Source organism: Callithrix jacchus, chromosome 9 (genome assembly GCF_049354715.1).
Source record: "Callithrix jacchus isolate 240 chromosome 9, calJac240_pri, whole genome shotgun sequence".
NCBI classification, from domain to species: domain Eukaryota; kingdom Metazoa; phylum Chordata; class Mammalia; order Primates; family Cebidae; genus Callithrix; species Callithrix jacchus.
Genome location: NC_133510.1, coordinates 71,393,042 through 71,407,718, shown reverse-complemented (window position 1 = coordinate 71,407,718; position 14,677 = coordinate 71,393,042). Strand labels below are relative to the sequence as shown.

General features: G+C 40.1%; 1 protein-coding gene and 1 non-coding gene across 2 annotated transcripts in view; one reads left to right on the top strand and one right to left on the bottom strand.

Annotated features, from left to right (window-relative positions):
* CPM (carboxypeptidase M) overlaps nt 1–14,677 on the top strand; it is an 84,024-nt gene that overhangs the window by 16,013 nt on the left and 53,334 nt on the right. The window lies entirely within an intron of this gene.
* On the bottom strand, nt 3,876–3,938 carry LOC118144660 (U7 small nuclear RNA). Its single transcript, XR_004729413.1, has one exon. It is a non-coding gene; the product is annotated as a U7 small nuclear RNA (small nuclear RNA).

The following is a 14,677-nucleotide window of genomic DNA, read 5'->3' as shown; positions in this document are numbered from 1 at the left end:
AAAAACTCTGTGATAAGTTATTTACATTCCCATTTTATAGGCAAGAGCAAGTAGATTTTACAGATGAAGAAATTGATGACCTAAAATGGTATCTTAGTAGATGATAGATTTGGTTCAGTAACCCAAATCTGTCTTTTAGCAATTTATGTATTCATTCAACAAATATTTATTGAGTTCCTACTGTCTACCAGAACTTTTGTAAGGGGATGCAAAGAAGAACAGGCCTGGGTCTTCCCCTTTAGGAACTAGGGTGGTGGGCCATAATGGGAAAAGCATTGTAATGGGACTCCGTTCATTACAGTGAACAGTGCAGTGTAGGGACGCTTTGTAGCCTGCCTACAGGGTGCTTGGTAAAGTTGAGAAAGGCTTATCAGGGAAGCTGATGTTTGAACAAAGGTTTGGCTTTTACCAGGCAGAGCGATGGAGGTGGTAGGAATTCCAGGTGACGTGACTGGGAAACACATGCTGTGCTTGGGTAGCAGGAGCAGTCCAGGGAGATGAGAACATAGTGGGATTGTGCTGCAAGAAGCCTTGTATGGCAAGAAGATGAGACGTCCCTTGTGTATATGGCCAAACATAAGAATTTGATGGCAATTTCTAACATATCTTAGCATCTAAGTTCCTTTAATTTGTGCTCACTGGAAAACACATAGTTTTAGAAGGCTTTTGTCATTGTGGTTTAAAAGGAAAAAATAGATTGTTCAAAGAACAGTGATAAATAGGGAAAATATTTTGCTCACGTAATTTCTCACTAAAATTGGCAATATTTGTAGCCCCATGGGAACTGTGTTTCCGTAGGACATTCTGTTCGCTGTCCTTGGGAAGCTATCTAAAAAAAGAAAAAAACAGAATAAAAAGAGGTATTTGGGGATCAGTAATAAAAGCTGTATACTTTATTGAATGTTTTACTGTGTACTAGCTACTTATCCATATTATTTTAAATCCTAGCACCAACCCTGTGAATTAGGTAGTATTATCGCTGTTTTACAGATGGGAAACTGAGGCTCAGAAAAGATAACTTGTCTGAGACTACTTAACTGGTAAGGAGCAGAGCTGGGAATTCACATCCAGGTCTGTCCATATTCAAAGCCCCAGTTCTTCCAGTCTCTAGAGGTTGGAGGCTTCTATGGAGGTGGCCTAGGCTACTTCAATAGGTGAGGAGACAGAGGAGTGCTTGGGGACACATTCCGTAAACCAGAACAGCTCATTCTGTGAATGCCAACCTTATACAGAAACTGACAAACATTAATTATTCAAAATGTAAAGAGAAATGCCAGAATATCAAGGAATAGACACCTAGATATAAACATAATTCTGGAATATTATAATTATTATGAATTACAGCCACTTATATTTGAAGTAGTATGTAACAGCTGTGTACACGAGCAGGAACATGAAAGGGAATGTATCCTGGTCTCATTTTCTAGATAAACTATTCAGGAGGAGCAAAGAGTGGGAAAATGAAAGCAATGCCACTACTGAGTATTCAACACCTTTAAGTGCCATGCACAGTGCGAGGCCCTGTACAGATTTTCCTCCTTTAAATTGTATGAAAACTCTGTGATATGTTTTTTTTTTAATATTCACACTTTTGTATTAAATTGGAAAACTAGTACTGGAACCTGGGGGTGGAGGGGGGTGCTCTTCCAACGACTGGCCTGTGCTCTTTAAGCTGCACTAGCTATCCCACTTTGAAAAGAATGTATGAAACAGTCGCAGTCATGCATACTCCATCTCCAAAGAATGGGTTCATTCTTCATGTTATGGTAAATTGACTATAACTTGTAATTACCCAGATTCCAAGCCTGTTGATAGGACTTAGACCTGAGGAATGGAATGGTGAGGGTTAGAAGAGGCCGTAGTCCTTGAGGTTTTCTTTGGTAGCGTCTGTAACTGCATCAAACACAAACTTGACGTTCTGTGTAGCTGTCGCACAGGTCATGTGACTGTAGATTACTTTGACATCTTTTTGCATACTGAGGTCAAGGAAGTGGCTCTTGATGTAATTCCTCACATCCTCATAGGAGTTGTTACCATCATACTCTGGAAAGTAAATGCTGAGATGGATTAACTTTTTACATTGGGTTTCCACATGGGATTTTATAGGAATAAAGGGTCCACTACCAGCAGTGAGTAGCATGAAGTCTGCCACACTGATCAGGCACCTTTGCAAGAATAAACCGAGGATGTGCCCTCAGCAGGTGAATGTGCTAGGCTCTCTGGGGGTGGCAGGGAGTTTGAGTACCCACCCTTTGGAGTGTGGTATTCTAGTTGATGTACATGTGATGCTTTGCAAAGGTTTGGAGCGCTCTGAAATTGATCAAAATTGCATCTGTTAGAAAATATTAAATATATTCTGTATATCAAGCCAAGTATTAGGAGCTTGTGTAAGCAACAGAATATCTTGGTGGATCGCGTGGGTGTTGGGTTAGGAAAAAGATCCCACTGTTGGCACTCCCCACACCCCCATCCTTACTACGTTCTGGGCAGTTACTTGAGTAATTATCTCAAAATGCCCAGAAACCCTTAACCACCTCTACTGAATTGCCTGGACTCAGGTGCCTCCTTCTTCACAGCTGAGATTCAGACTTCACTGAGGGGCAAGGTGAATGAGAGGGTAGGGACAGTAGGGGGAAGAATCTGGTCATCAGGAACTTTGGAGTTTCCAGTGAGCACAGACTGAGATACCTCAGGTGCTAGGATTCCTCAGAACCCCTGGAGGAAGACTGTACACTAGCTAACAACAAGGTTGATTGGCAGGACAGCATCTACCCAGCCCCCTTAACATCTGAGAGGAGATGATGGTGCCATGTAGGGACACTTGAACCTGCCCAGAGCATCCTCAGCTCCTGTGCATCCTCGAAGTAAAGTGATTGGAGCACGCAAGTAGCTACTGTCAGTGTGCACCCCTGGAGGCCTGACTTCTACTGAGGGGAAGGCTCTTCCCGTGTGCTGGAGATAGAGATAGAAGTGTATTAAGGGAGGAAAACAAAATAAGCTTTTACAACTGCTAAATTAACAGAATCCCAGGCTGCCAAAACTCTGAGGCTTGCTCAAACAGCAGTCCAAACTGAATTTCCTCTAAGGGACAAATTATGAGCTGGTGTAAAGGTACAGGAAGTCTAGTGAGAAACCATTCCATTTTGAGGAGTAAACTCTGGGGAAATAGAGTAATTTAAAGGAGTAGAGTGTGCCACTATGAGAAGGTAACTCTCTTGGAGTTAGAGTTCCAAAATTCAGTAGGCTCATGAGTCATGGTGTGATCTTAGAGGTCATAAGTGACCAATGAGAAATTTAATAATGCTTTTTGTTACACTCCCTCTTTTCGTATAGCCCTTATACCAAATTATCATCTGGTAGTCATTTTAAATATAGGTTTCTAAGACAGTAAGGTGAAAATGAAGTGTTTGGTAAAGTCATCTTAATTTTTTTTAACTCAGTATGAAAGAGATGTTGGTATCAGGTATTGAAATCAGGGAGCTATCAGAATAAGGAAAAATTCTCTATTTATGCCCATACTCACAAATATACAAATATTTATAAACAATAATGAGATAGGCCAGACGTAGTGGCTCATGCCTGTAATCCCAGCATTTTGAAAGGCCAAGGCAAGTGGACTGCTTGAGGTCAGGAGTTTGAGACCAGCCCGGCCAACATGGTGAAACTCCATCTCTAATAAAAACACAAAATTAGCCAGGTGTGGTGGCACATGCCTGTAATCCCAGCTACGTGGGAGGCTAAGGCAGAAGAATTGCTCGAACCTGGGAGATAGAGGTTGCAGTGAGCCAAGATTGCACTATTGTACTCCAGCCAGGGCAACAAGAGCAAAACTCTATCTCAAAAAAAATAAAATAAAAGTTTATTTTGTTTCCTTTGGGGGTTTTTCCAGCAAAAAACAGAAAGCCTACTAGATAAATGTTAAAAGAGCTGTAACACTATAATAAGACTGTTTAATAATGGTTGAGAACACACACCCTGAAGAACACAGACTGCCTGGGTTCAAATCCTGGTTCTGCTATTCAGTAACTGTGATCTTGAATGAGTGTCTTATCCTATCTGTGCCTATTTCCTATTTTGTAAAATAGAAATAATAATCCCTACCTCATAGGTTGCTGAGAGGGCTAAGTAAGTTAATCAAATATAAAGTGCTCAGAATATGATTGGCACACAAGTGCTATAGAAGTATATGCTACTCTTACTGCTGTTACAGAAATTGTGATGTTTGTCAGCCTTGAAGCATAACCTTGCCATAGGCTTTTTGTTTAAAACCCTCAAATTACTGTTTTTTGAGGGCATCCTTGATGTCAGGCACAGGGCTAGGCAATGTTCCTGCTGTATCTTAATGAATCTACACAATCCCCTATGAGGTAAATACCAATTTACAGCTTTAGAGATCGACTTGCCAGTGGTTGAGTAACTTGCCCAAGGCCACAAGGCAAGTACCTGGTAAATTCAGGACTGGAGCTTCAAATCTAGAGAGCCTGGCTCTAGCCACAGCTGCAGTTTAGGCTGAACTTGTTCCTGCCAGCACACTTTGGGACCTGGGCCATACAAGTTATAGCATCCTGAACAGACTCTTTATTTTATAGAAGAGGAACCTGAGGCCCGAGGAGTGAATGAAGTGCCAGAGGTCACTCTCTAAAATGTGTCTGATGTCCAGATTAGGAAACCCGAACTAACCTCGAAGCTGTGTCTTTCTGTATAGGATCCAATTGCTTCTGGTATGTTTGGCAGAAAAGACTCGGGTTAAAGTTAGCTACTGAATAACACATTTCAATGACATCTAGAATATTTGTGCCCAGATGCTGTGTAGCAAATCATCCTTCACTTTAATTAGCTTATAGTTATATACTTGACAATGTGAATGAACAGAGAAAAATAAGGTGTTTTTTTTTCAACTTCTAAATTTGCTTGGGAAAATCCTTCGTGTCTTTTACAGGTTTAAAAATCATATTTAACAATAACATAGTTATCTTAGGAAAAAGACCAACCCATTTTTGTCACTTCTTATCATTGGCCAGTCACAAATGAGAGCTTTCTATCTTATGGCATCATCTGCACGAAGTATATATGAGGATATACAGCATTGTATTCTTAGCATTGCTTATCATAGTAAAAAAAATGAAACAGTCATCTACTTAATGCCACTTAGTTGTCCACTTAGAATGGGTAAATGACAAATTTTGTTATATGTGTTTTGCCATATTTTTAAAAAATAAAAGTTTAAGAAACTGGCGAATTGCATACTTTAAATGAGTGGATTGTATCGTATGTTAATGATGTCTCAATAAAGATATTTTTTAAAACCCATACATTCATCCATAGAGAATTGGTCAGGTTATGCCAAACCCAGTCAATGGAGTATTTTACAACCTTTATTAAAGAATTAGGTAGATTTATATTTTGACATGGGAAGATGTCCAGAATATATTGTGAAGTAAAAAAAGTTGATGTGCATTTCCATATGCTGAATACACACATGTAAGTTTTATCTTATGGTAACACTCTTGTGAATGTCGTTATGCAACTTGGCTTTTTCACTTATGTGTTGTCTGTTAGTGGTTGGTACATTTAGAGATACTTCATTTTTTTAACTGTCTCAAACTATTCTGTGGTATAATTTTATGTTAGTTTATTTAGTCATTTCCATATTGATGAGTCTTTAGGTCATTTATAACTTTTAGATATTTCAAAGAATGCTGTAGTAGATACCCTTGGACAAGCACATTAGCTCCATAATTTCCCAAGGTAGGCATTGCTAAATTGAAAAGCACATACATTTTTGTGCTTGATGGATACTGACAGATGACCCTATAAGAAGATGTATTATTTACACTCCCAGCCCCACATGAGTGTATACATTTCCCCACATCATAACCAACACTAATTGTTTTTCCATTCTAATGGGTGAAGTTTCATTTTCACTGGGCCTGGTGGTATGCGCCTATGGTTGTAGCAACTTAGGAGGCTGAGATGGGAGGATTGCTTGAGGCTAGGGGCAGGAGTTCAAGACTAACCTGGGAAATATAACAAGATCCCATCTCTACAGAAAAATTTTTAAAAACTAGCCAGGCATGATGGTGCATTCCTGTAGTTCCAGCTACCCAGGACACTGAAGCTGGGTGATTGCTTGAACCCAGGGCCATAGTTGCACCACTGTACTCTAGCCTGAGTGACAGAGTAAGAACTTGTCTCTAATTCATTAATTAATTGCATTTACATGATTGAAGATCAGAGTGAACATGTTTTCACATTAATTCCTCATTAAATAAACACTGAGGTACTGCCTCAGAGGAACAAACACAAACCCTGCCCCTGTGGAACTGTCATGCAATTCTATGGCTTGTTTCTATTTCCTCATGCCATTCGCCTGTGTTTCTATTGATGCATGCTTTGTTATATACATAGCAAATATTTTTACCTCTTCTGTGGCTTGTCTTTTAAACTTCATTTTTGGTATCTTTGGCCTTACAGAAGTTTTTAATTTTTGTGAGGTCGTATTCATCAGCCCTTTACTTTATGCTTTTATTTTTTGTGCCTCACTTAAAAAGGCCCTTTTTGCCTGAAGGTCATAAATATATTCTATATATTTTTCAATATTTTTATGGTTTTAGTCTTTACATTTGGCACCTAACTCCATCTGGAATCTATTTTTGGGAAAGGACTGGCATACAGATAGATTTCAAGTCTTACAGTATATATTTTTGAGTGCTCAAATTTTTTAAAAGTATGTATGACTTTCATAAGCAGAAAGAGCCATGAGGAGTTGGAAGAGACACTCAGAAACTAGATGTCGATTCTGGGTGGGCCCAGGAGTTTGCAATTTTAGCAAATAACCTCCAGAGAAAAGAGAAAGTGATGCAGAAAAAAACAACTGTGTCTTGTGGAGTAGATTCAGGTCATAATGACTGTAGGTGGAGACGGAGCAGAAAGAGCGGCCCCGGGCTAGCCTTGTATCCTGGTAGCTACAGCACCTTAGGAAGTACATAAAGTACATGAAGTGTCACAGCTTTGCAAGAACTGGAAGACAAGCCAGAATGAATCAGGATTCTTCAGTATTTGTACTTATAATAGAATTTTTAATCTCTCATTTGGTACAAAAATGAGTTTGAGATAATAGCCCATTTAAAAATAACACAGGCTGGACACGGTGGCTTACACCTGTAATCCCAGCACTGTGGGAGGCCAAAGCAGGTGGATCACCTGAGGTCAGGAGTTCAAGAGCAGCCTGGCCAACATAGTGAAACCCTGTCTCTACTAAAAATACAAAAATTAGTTGGGCGTGGTGGCGGGCTCCTGTATCCCAGCTACTCAGGAGGCTGAGGCAGGAGAATTGCTTTAACCCAGGAGACAGAGGTTGCAGTGAGCTGAGATTGTGCCACTGCACTCCAGCCTGGGCAATAGAGTGAGACTCTGTCTCATAAATAAATAAATATATAAATAAATAAAAATAACCCAGCCCTGGATTAATGACGAATTTTCATTCTGACTAGCAAAGGTTAAAGTAGATGACTATGCATAGGCATGTTAATGAACACTTTTTAGATTCCAGAAAGAGAATGTTGTGTGGCACAAATATACGTACAAATGTACAAGCCTTCTGTAGATGATTCTTTAAAGACAGGTGGAGTGGGAGCTACCCTGGGCTAACCTACCCCAAATCCCTGCACTACCTTCTTCCCTTGACATTAAAACCATGTGATTTCTTAGTGTCTGTGTTGCACCCATGAGGTCAGAAATCCCAGTGTATCCAACAAACACATTTGTTTGCTTATTGTGCATGTTGTTCTAAATGCTCCTTCACTGCTTGTCACAACCCTGTGAGGTACTATCATAAGCCTCCTTTACACATGAGGAAACTGAGTCTCCAGAGATTAAATAAGTTGCCCACTGTCCCACAAGCAGTAGCAGCATTGGGATTTCAACTCAAGTTGTCTGGCTTCGGGTTCGCAAAATCACTCCAATAATGTTGCCTCCAAAATGGCTATTTCAGCAGCTGCATTGTTCAGGAAAGGCTCTAATGAGCCTTCCTGAGCCAGGGCTAAAAAAACCTGTGTCAGGAAAAGACACCAATACCTCACTGGTTATAAGACCATGCTAGAAGGAGCCTCTTTAAAGTCAAACAACAGAGCCACTGCTCTGGTGTCAGCAGCACTCTTACCCAGCCTTCTGACTTCAGTCACAGTGTGAGCTGTATAGTTCCAGGCACAGGTTAGCCACAGGGTAAAAAATGGAGAAGCATGCCTTCAGGTACAAGATGTCGTGTGCTCATGCGGGGATTAGCCGTGTTTAGGCTTAATTCTGGAAGGCAGGGGTTCTTTAATTGGTTCACATTCCCTGATGGAATACTATGCCTTCCTGAGAATGAATGATTTACATTTATACAACAGTAGCCAGGAGAATCCCTTGAACCCAGGAGGTGGAGGTTGCAGTGAGTTGATATTATGCCACTGCACTCCAGCATGGGCAATAGAGCTAGACTCCGTCTCAAAACAAAACAAAACAAAATCCACAGTGGCACCTGTAATCCCAGCACTTTGGTGTGTTCAATCAGGAGAGGGTGGCTTGAACAGTAAGTACCCTTATGGTTGGTCTTCAAGAGCTCATCTAATTCTGAGTGGTGGCTGGGCATGTCTGGAGGTATTAGCAATTCTGTTGCTGAGCATTGCTATGTAGTGAGTAATGTGAAAACCTTGGCGAATCTGGTTGCCATTTTCCCCTAAGAATCTGCCTCATCCTGAAGCCCAACCATTTGACTCTGTGGTAAAATGAAGTAACTTGAGTAAGGTCCATGTCTACAAATTTCTTAATCTCAATTGACGTAAATAACTGTATATTGTCAGAAGGATAAAGCTGGCCACTGTGTACTGCAAATGATGGGCACAGAGTTGTGATTGTCCCAGCAGACTTGAGATGTGCTAGGGCTACATCAATTCATTATGAGACGGTATCTATTACAGTAAAGAGTGTCTCTGGAATGGCTTCTTATAATTATTTGGACTTTCTACCAAGGTTTCTGTGTCACAGCCTGTGGAAAAGTAGATTCCTTTCAAGAGACCTGACTTGCCAAGCATGGGGGTTCATGCCTGTAATCCCAGGGCTTTGGGGGAGGATCACTTGAATCCAGGAGTTTGAGACCAGCCTGGGCAACAAAGTGAGACCCCGTTTCTGCAAAAAAATTAGCCAGGTATAGTGACGCATGCCTGTGGTCCCAGCTACATGGGAGTGCAAGGCAGAAGGATCACCTGAGCCCAAGAATTCCAGGCTGCAGCGGGCTGTGTTCACACCACTGTATGCCAGCCTGGGCAACAGAGCAAGACCCAGTGGAAAGAAAGGAAGAATTGAGAGAAAGGGAGGAAGGGAGGGAGGAAAGGAGAGAGGGACAGAGGGGTGGAGGGACAGAGGGAGGGAGGGAGGCCTGACTGGTATAATGTATTTATGTGCATGAAATCAGTCCTAGGCCTCTGAATATGGCCCGCTCTTTCTTGAGAATAGTTTGCTGGTGAGCAATGTGCTGTGTGACCAAGTTGCTTCATGTCCTTTGTGAAATTGGCAGAGCGCAAATTATTAATTAAAAATATACAAACTAAGATCAAGATAAGATGTGCTTTAATGGATGGGTAAACTCAAATGGCTTATTAACAGCTTCATTTCCTCATGCTCCTTCTGAAATGGGCATTTCTCAACCTGCATTTTAAGGTAGGAGCTGATTTGTGATGCAAGTTAATTATACAGTGTGTTGAAGCCAAAGAGTTGGGCCTAGGAGATTTTCTGACCTAAAAATGTTCAGTGGTGGTGCCCACGTAATCTTGGGTCTACTCTGGCAAACAGTTCAGGGCCTTAGCATTCAATGTTGGTCTTTTAGATATACTGAATGTAAGCTACAGTTTATGGGTATGAGGGCATTATCAACTGAGACTTCAGTAGTTCCAAAGCGGGGAACAAAGAGGAAGATGGCTTTGTTAAAGCTACTGTCTTCAGCTCAGGAAAAACATAGGATCAGCCAACTGTAAATGTACAGCTTGAGAAATCTACCAACTCCCCAAATAGGTTCAAGTTTCCTTGTGAGCATGTAGGCCTACTTTGCAGGTAACGTTGACTTTGTTAACAATGTTTGTTAACAATAACACTGTAGGCAGTTAATGTCTCAGAGCTCTTACAGATACAAAAGAAGATAAACTTACAACTTGCAGAAAGCATCTTCTCATCAATGAGTCTAAGTAATGCTCATCTATTGGAGAAGCCACTCATTAATCGTGACTTTTTATCACTTTTGTAGGATGGGGAGAGGGACACAGGAGATGAAGCTCTTGCTTTATTTTGGGAGTTAGATGTCTCAAGTTCTCTATTCTGAGAAAGGTCAACATCAATTGCCTCTGAGGCAGTAATAGGATAAGGTCTGTTTTACATTGGAGAAACATTAGCCTTAGAGTAAAACAGACAAAAACCCAGTTCAAAGCTCAGGCTGTCTGAGCCCATCTCCTCATTTGTCAAATAAGGATAATAGTACCTGCCTTACATATCTTGTGGGGTTTCTGTTGAGGATTAAATGATTAAACACTTTGGAAATTATGTAAAATATCAGTATTTTAAGCATGTATGATTTCCTGAAATCTTTGAGTTTTTCCCTTGGTTCCATGATTACAACATCATTTAAATATGCCACCCCTCCGCTACCCTAATACCCCAAATCTCAGTGAAACACTGGAAGCGTCCAAAAGCAATAGTGATTTCTACTGAAGCAGCTCTCCTTACACACCCCTCAGTTAGTGATCATGGTTAAAGGATCTGCCGAGAGTGTCATTGGAAGTACATTGATAAGCTTGAGAAATCCGTTGATAATTTCTTGAGGCAGGGTATTTCAGTGTGTGGAATATTTGGGTACTAGTTCTTGGGGTGTTTTTTGAGTAAAATATTTATATTTCTATTGACTTTTCAACAGCAGGTACAGCAAATTTAACATGGTACCTTGCTACAGAAATTAATTAATACCCAGTCATGGTTTACATTATGCAGATTACACTATGCTCATATTCTTCTTGACTATCTTAAAAATGAATAGAAACAAAAAGGGAGACAAATATCATATTTACCACTCCTTGGAAAGAGGTTGAGTGATTGTCACATAGATTCTCAAGCTTGTTAGCAAGTATGTGTTATGATTTTGTTAAAGAGTAAATTGAAAGGATTCTTAAAGCAACAGATGTTTGGTCCTGCATTGATGCTCATTAAGTAGAGCTCCTCAGTTGGCATTCCCAGGCTGGGTGACACGCAGGTGCCTCTTTCTGATACTCTCCTTCCCAGCCCCTGTACCATCCCCTACCCCTCTCCCCTTCTATCTCTCCCCTTTCTCTCCTGTAATATTCCGGCTACTTGCTCTGTTCTACACAGAGCCTGAAAGGGAGTGGTGACCTAATCAAGTCTGAGTAAGTCCAAACATTTACATTCCTTCCCCTTCACCCCATTCAAAGCCCAATCTTGAGGAAGACATGGAGGTCATGATTCAACTTCCCCAGTACCCAAACTTTACTGACCCCTTAATCTTATGTTCATCACTTGGCCTGTGCTAGATTAATGACTGAGGGACCAGGAGTTTCCATGATCCAATAAATTATATAATTTTAAACTATTTTTGTAGCTTTTGCTAGTTGTAATAAAAATTTTCAAATGCCTGTTCTTTACTTAACATTCACATTTGCATGAAGATGATTTTTCTTTCCAAATAGATTTAATAAAGCTGATGTGCTCAACCAGGTTTTGGAGAGTTTACATACCAATTTCTTAACCCTTTTTCTAATATGGCTAGGAAAGCTCTATGTTTTCATCAGGAAGAAGCAGCCCATGAATTGCTCACCTTGGGGCTTCCATTTTCCCTCCAGGTGGCTTCACCTTTCAGGTGAACAACCCTGACCTCTCTGCTCCTGCATCCCACTGTTACAAGCTGCGGGAGCCAGTGCATGGGACATCATTTCTTACCTTTACCTTTTTAAAACCCTTCCCTCCTCACCAGCTTTATTATTTTTTTTAAGACTTAATTTTCTTAGAGCAGTTTTAGAGCAAATTTGCTGTACCTACTGTGGAAAAGTCAATACAAAAGTAAATATTTACTTAAAAAAAACAACCAGTTCCCAAAAGCAAAATTATCTAAAGCAAAATTGAAAGGAAGGTACAGAGGTTTCCCACATACCCCTTGTCCCTATCCACATGTGCATAGCCTCTCCCCATCAATATCCCCCACCAGAGTGGCACATTTGTTACAACTAATAAACCTACACTGAAGCATCATTACCACCCAAAGTACAAACATAGTTTACGTTAGGACTGTGATTCACTTTTGTTGTTGTACATTCTAGGGGTTTGGACAAATGTATAATGACATGTATCTACCATTATACATACAGTATCATACATAGGAGTTTCACTGCCCTAAATATCCTGCGTGCCTTTTCATCCCTCCCTCCTCCCTAGCCTTTGGCAACTACTGATCTTTTTATTGTCTCCATAATTTCACCTGTTCAGAATATCATATGCTTGGACTCAAATAGTATAGTCTTTTCAGATTGGCTTCTTTGACTTAGTAGTATGCATTTAAGTTTCTTCCATGTATCTTCATGCTTGATAGCTCATTTCTTCTCAATACTGAATCGTATTCCATGGTCTGGATGTCCCACAGTTTATGTATCCCCTTAACTTACTGAAGGATCTCTTAGTTCCTTTCAAGTTTTGGCTATAATAAATAAAAATGTAAATAGCTATATAGTTTTTCTATGGACATAAGCTTTCAGTTTATTTTGTTAAATAACAAGGAGCTTGTTTGCTGGATCATATGGTAAGAGTAGGTTTAGTTTTGCAAAAAACTTGCAAACTGTATTCCAAACCGGCCACTTTGCATTCCTACCAGCAATGAATGAGAGTTTCAGTTGTTCCACATCCTCACCAGTATTTGGTGTTGTCAGTGTTCTGGATTTTTGCCACTCCAATAGGAATGCATTGGCATCTGATTGTTGTTTTACTTTGTATTTCCTTGATGATATATGATGTGACATATGATGGCATCTTTTCGTATGCTTATTTGCCCTCTGTTTATCTTCTTTGCTGAAATGCCTGCTGTTCCCATCTTTAGTCCATTTAGTAAGTGGGTTGTTTATTTTCTTACTGTTCGGCTTTCAGAGTTCTTTCTGTGTATTGGATGACAGTCTTTTATCAGACATGTCTTTTGCAAATATTTTCTCCAAGTTTGTGGCTTACGTTTTCATTCACTTGATCCCTCCAGCTTTTCAGCTTTTTATTTAGAAAATTTTCAATCCTACAGAAAAAAACAAAAACATAGTAAAATAAGAACCCACATATTTTTCACGTACATCCACCAGTTGTTAAAATTTTGCCATTTATCTCTCTCATGAGCTCCATCTCGTGATTTTACTGAACCATTAGAAGTGATAAACAGCACGTCACGTCATCCCAAAAAAACACCAGTATGCCTCTCCTAAGCATGACTTCTTCCTGCCTAACCATGACACACCATTATTAAACTAAAAATTATAATAACTCAATAATATCAAACAACATGCTGCATTTTTAAAGTTCTCCAGTAGTTCCCAGAATGACTTTAATAACCTTTTTTTCTCCCAGAATCAAATCAAGCAAAGCTCACCCATCATCTACAGTCTCACAATCTAGGACAGTTCCCCTGCCTTTTGTTAGCATTGACTGATTCATATTGAACAATTTTATGTGATTGGTTGATTCCTCATGAACCATTTCCTTGTCTACAAGCTCTTGGCTTGCCCTCTTACAGTGATGAGTTGGAGTCTCTCCACGACAGAGCCAGACTGGAAATTCTTATCATGCTTTCCAGTCTCATTAACAGAGTCAACAGACAGAGAGAGTCAAAATCTATGTGATGGCTTCAATAATTTTGGGAACAGGCCATGTAAGAAATTGTTGTGAAAGATGTGTTTATGGTTCAACATAGTTAGCAGAGGTGACTTGGCTTCCTGCCCTGCCCCCCGTGGCAGCATGCAGCTTCCCAGTTCAGCTGGTCTCTGCTGTTAGGGCCTGGGAATTCTGAATGAGATTTAGTCCTTGGATTTGAAAAGGTAATTTGCCTGATGCTTGATGATGTGAATGTTTGTGACAGTTTTTGTGCTAATATGTCTTAAAGGACATGCTCTCTGAGAATAGCTCCCTCCACTCTCTGAATCCACGCTCCAGTTTCCTTTTTAACTTCAGTGAGTGTCGGTCTATTTGACTTGATGTGCAGATCTTCTGGCACATACAATTCTCCTGTCTCTTGGCATAACAAGCTGGCAGTCTATCCCTATGTTATATATACTTTATATTCAAAACTTTTCCTTAATTGGTCTGATACAACATCATCTGCTAATGTCAGTAGTTTGTCATCAGCCAATCTGTACACCTGAGGCCCTCAAACAAACATGTGCTTACAATGTTTCTGGCATTATTTTTAAAGCTTATAAGAATTAAATGAGATAGCATAGCAACCCCAAGAGGGTAGATACCGTTAATCCCATAACATGGACGAGAAAACTGATTGATTTAGAAGGATTAAGCAATTTGCAATACTACATGGCTAGTAAATGACAGGTATTCTCAAAGTTGTCTTTTTGTAAATATTTTCTCCAAGACTGTGACCTTTTCATTCTCTTGATCTCTC